This window comes from Phacochoerus africanus, chromosome 9, assembly GCF_016906955.1.
Source record: "Phacochoerus africanus isolate WHEZ1 chromosome 9, ROS_Pafr_v1, whole genome shotgun sequence".
Lineage (NCBI taxonomy): Eukaryota > Metazoa > Chordata > Mammalia > Artiodactyla > Suidae > Phacochoerus > Phacochoerus africanus.
In genome coordinates this window covers 28011420-28016479 of record NC_062552.1, presented here as the reverse complement: position 1 = coordinate 28016479, position 5060 = coordinate 28011420, and the positions used below count along the sequence as shown (strand labels likewise).

The window sequence follows — 5060 nt, the reverse complement described above, 5'->3', positions numbered from 1 at the left end:
CATAAAATCTACCTCTAAAAAGAGGTTTTACAACAAAACTGGGAATTGATATGATCTGCCAGCCTCCTTTTCTCCTGTAAGAGAGACTTGTTTGTAGATTCTCTGTGGTACCTCTTTACAGAGAGGCCTCATGCGTGGTATACAAAGGACAGATTTTCCCAGCCAATAGCATTATCAGCTTAAAATTATTTATTTTTGAACCACTGAACATTTACTACATATAAGGAGAAACCAGACCCCGCCTTTAGAGATCACTGTTCAATCCAGTCCGCTAGACACATGTAGCTATTTTGTCCTTGAAATGCAGCTGATTCAAATCCAGATTGGCAGTAAGTGTAGAAGAAACCCTGGATTTTTAAGATTTAACATGAAAAAAGGAAATCTCTCATTTGTAATTTTCATATTAATAAATACTTAGTGTAAATAGTAAGTAATCACTTAATGAAATGATAATATCGAATATATTACAAACTTATTAAGATAAACTTTAACTGTTTACTTTTTAAAATGTGGCTAAGCAGAAATTATCACACCTTTGTAAATCCATAAAACTTAAAAAAAATGTGGCTACTAGAACATTTACAATTAGAAGTGTGACTCACATTTGTGCCTTCCTATCGTCTTTCTGCTGGGCAGTTCTGCTTTAGAAGTTAATAGACGAGGGAGACAGACAAACAAAATGTTAGCAGTCACCAGGCCAAGTGCTTTAGGGAAAGAGGTATGAAGTGTAGAGGCGGGGGCAGCCGTCTTGCTGAAGTACTCAGGACCAGATTCAATGTGGGAAAGAAGGCAGGCAGGAAGACAGAGGTACACACAAGGCCAGGAAGAAAGCCTGGCAGCTTTGGGAAAGCCTCCAGCTGTAGGGGGAGAGAGGGAAAAGCCTCAGGGCAGCAGCAGAAAATTATAGAAATACTCATCATTTACCATAATATAATTAAAATCGTGTGTCACTTATTTAGAATGTTATTATTATTGGTTTGTCTTGCTGTCTGAATGACAAGACTATTTTTCTTGGAAAATATACTCAAATAGCAGGATTGTGTTATCTCAGCACCACTAGATGGCACTGTGCTCCAGGACTGAAAAGCAGGCTGGCCAGGAAATGCAATGCCTTGGCTATCTCGGTGGACTAAATTTTTCAAGTACTCCTATCATTTTTGAGCATACAAACCTGAGATATATCATCTATTTATGTTATATACCTAATACTGAAATAATATATTATGTCCATTGTAAGACATACACATAGAAAAATTGAGGCATAAAAGGCTATGATGAAAATTAAATGGAAGCCCTAGGATCTTTCCTGCACTCTGTTAGATTGTTTTGGGGCTGTGTGCACCCCACTTTGAAGAATGTGGGTCTGTTTCATGATTTTTATAATGAATATGAAGTAACACTGAAAAAATAATAAAACATTTTACTACCCACATATATTAAAATAGGCATTGCAGTTCCATGTCAATTTATTTAAAGTACTGAAATAAAAGACTAAAATGAGAAAGAGTCAAGACTTGGTTTCTTGGAGAAATTTTTTTTTTTTTTTTTGCTTTTTAGTGCCGCACCCATGGCATTTGGAGGTTCCCAGGCTAGGGGTTGAATCAAAGATATAGCTGCCGGCCTACACCACAGCAACACCAGGATCCGAGCCGTGTCTGTGATCTACACTACTGCTTAGGGCAACGCCAGATCCTTAACCCACTGAGCGAGGCCAGGGATTGAACCTGCGTCCTTGTTGTGGATGCTAGTCAGATTCATTACCTGCTGAGCCACGACTGGCACTTCTGCTTAGAGATCTCTATAGTTTTCTATTTCAAACCAGATTTGGTCTAATATATCAGAGTCATGAATGAGTTAAAAACAGCAGACCAAGTACTATGGGATTTTTTTTCTCTGTTGTGTATTTTGTTGTTTACAAATCAAAGACATCAAAAACTTTGAAAAGTAGCAACAAACAAAACAAAGCAAGCAAAAAAAAAAAAAAGGATATAAACGATATAAACAGATTAGAGGTGGTGGCCCAAGTCAAATAAATATGAAGAACTGAGTTAAAAACAAAAACAAAAAACCCCACAAATTAGGGGAATAATTCCTGACTTTTTAGAAGAATAAAGTTTCATTTTTGCCTTGATTTCACAGAATTGCCTCACAGAAGAAGGTTTTTGTTTTTTATTTTACAGAATATGATGGATTTTTGAATTTCAGAGAACATGTGATCCTCTCTGGCCAGGTAACCCCCACTGGTCATGTGATCCCTGCTCGTCCAATCAGCTCTGGGAGAGGCGGGGCTGGCTCACAGAGAGATCTATGTGAAATCCTTTCCTGTGATTTGGGGGTGGGATCCGCTTTCAGAGAATAAGGATTATGAAATAGGCAAGCTCCCCTCCACCCACCCCATAGGTCCTATTTAGAGAAGGATAATTTCAGGTAACTGCATTTGTGCAATATTGGTTTTTATTTTTTATGTTTTGCTGCATAAAGCTTTATTGTTTCCATTTGGTCCAAGACTTGGGAGAGGGCTCCAGGGTGGTTAAAAAAGTGCCTTGTGGCTACAGGGTGGGGGTTCTGGCAGAAGCCCAAGCACCAGAGGGCCTCCTCAAAGGCCACTGGGCTCCAGAGGCTCCTAGCTGTGCTTGAGGGTGAGACTTTCAAAGAGGTACTCGCCCAGCCCAGCCTGGGGACCAGACAGTCCACGGAGGTCGGACAGGTGGTCTCCCATTGTCTTGACGGGCTTCACCTGCTCATCCCAGAATCGGCTCTCCAGGAAGTCACAGAGATGCGGGTCTGCACGGGCAGAACCCAGGGCATGCGGATCCAGAAGAGCCTGCTTCAGGTTCTTCTCCAAGAGAATGGCAGCTTCCATAGCGTCCTGGTTTTACCCGACTCTTCTTGAGATGGCTTCTCCTGTTCTGGAAGAGGGCGCAACCACTGCACTAGTTTTATATTTTCAAGAGACGCTCTGCGCCCTCCAGCTTCTCCTCAGCCAACTTGCAGAAAAAGTGGCTCACGCTCTCCAGAGCCACAACGTTGCTGTTGAAATAGAGACGCAGGGAGAGGTAGGTGTGGGAGGCCCTCAGATGCATGTCGATCAGGCAGTTGACCAAGGCCTCCACCTCCGTGGAATAATTCTGACGAACCTGGGAGCTCATGGTTGATCCCTAATAAGGAGTTAAGTTCAAAAAGTAGTGTTGGCTGGTTTCAGAGACCTGACAGAGCTGAGTGGCTGATTCCGAGGGTTGCAACTGCAAAAAAAAGGTTGGAGGGTAGTCGGAAGCTGGAGCAAGAGTCACCCCTGGGTCTTTTCTGTCCAAACACTGTTGAAGCAGGGACAGATCCTGGGGACAGCCCAGTGCACTGCCCATTTGTGCAATACTTTACATCTTTTTTGTAAGACATATACAGTGTGATCAATAAAAAAGACAGGACTTAGGAGCCCTATGATGCTCTTCTCCCCCCCCCACTTTAAAAGTTTTATTGACGTATAATTGATTTAGAATGTTGTGAAAATCTCTGTGTACAACAAAGTGATTCAGCTATATGCATACACACATCCATCTGTGCTTTTTCAGATTCTTTTCCCATGTAGGTTATCACAGAATATTGGGTAGAGTTCCCTGTGCTATACTGCAGCTTCCTGTTGGCCAATTGATCCATATACCACAGTGTGCGTATATCAACCCCAAATTCTCAATTTATCTCCCCCCCCCCCACCTGCCTCCTTTGGTAACCAGAAGTGTGTTTTCAGTCTGTGATTCTGTTTCTGTTCTGGAAATGAGTTTATTTGTATCCTTTTTTTTAAGAGCCCACATATATTATCTTATGTCTTTCTCTGTCTGACTTCACTTAGTATGATAACCTCTAGGTCTGTGTTGAAAATGGCATTACTTCATTCTTTTCTTGGTTGAATAATATTCCATTGTATATATGTACTACATCTTCTATATCTATTCATCTGTTAACGGACATTGAGGTTGCTTCCATGTCTTGGCTATTGTAAATAGTGCTGCGGTGAACTTTGGGGTGCATATATCTTTTCAAATTAGAGTTTTTGTCTTTTCTGGATATATGTCCAGGGATGGGATTGCTGGATGTTTTTAGTTTTATGGTGGGGTATTCTGAATGGACTTAGTTTATCAAAGTAAGGAACAGAATTTAGGGAAGAAAGGAAGCTGAGGACTTACTAAGGCCAGCAGTTTCTATTTTTCTCTCAGCCACAAACCTGGGTAAATAATAGTTTTAGATTGATAAGTAGCAATAATTTCTTCTTTTTTGGGGTGGGGGGCACTGCACCCGTAGCCTATGGAGATTCCCACATTAGGGGTCAAATTGGAGCTGTAGCTGCCAACCTACACCACAGACACAGCAATGCCTGATCCGCACCTCGTCTGTGAACTACACCACAGCTCACGGCAATGCTGGATCCTTAACCCACTGAATGAGGCCAGGGATTGAACCTGCGTCCTCAGGGATGCCAGTCAGATTCGTTTCTGCTGAGCCACAACAGGAACTCCTGATAAGTAGCAATCATTTCTTGTTTAAAAGTCCTTGTATTAATTACTTGTCTATTAATTGAAGCACGATTTCCACAAGCTTTGGCAGTTCCACTTTGGGACACATTTCCTGTTTGCTTTGGTCCTTGGAAATAGCTGCGGAGTTGAATTGATGACCTCCTCACGGGCACTTTACTGATTGAGTCCTGGGGGTGGGTGTTTGGTCGTGTCAACTGTAGTCATTAAATCTGGAGAAAGTTACCATCTCCATGGCTTTGGGGGCTGGATTCAGCCATAACGAGGTGAATGGAGGATCCCATGGATGGTTTTTGTTTATTTACAATTCCAAACAAGGAGTAATAGAATAAGAGGCTCGATGAGTTACTTTTTGTCCCCTGGGAAGAAGCTGTCTCAGACCTGGCTGACCTGATTCTGTGGATGACTCAGCCTCTGAAGGGCGTCTCATTCCGGAAAGTGAATCATGCAAGGGTAGGAAGCCACACGTGAAACAGGGAGACAGGGCTCCCCGGAGCTGTATTTAAGCTGATGTTTTACCACATGTTCTGTCTG

General features: G+C 42.1%; 1 pseudogene; it reads right to left on the bottom strand.

The window, feature by feature from the left end:
- Nucleotides 1-2623: 2623 nt before the first annotated feature.
- On the bottom strand, nucleotides 2624-3149 carry LOC125136597 (ferritin light chain-like; annotated as a pseudogene).
- Between the last annotated feature and the right edge of the window lie 1911 nt (nucleotides 3150-5060).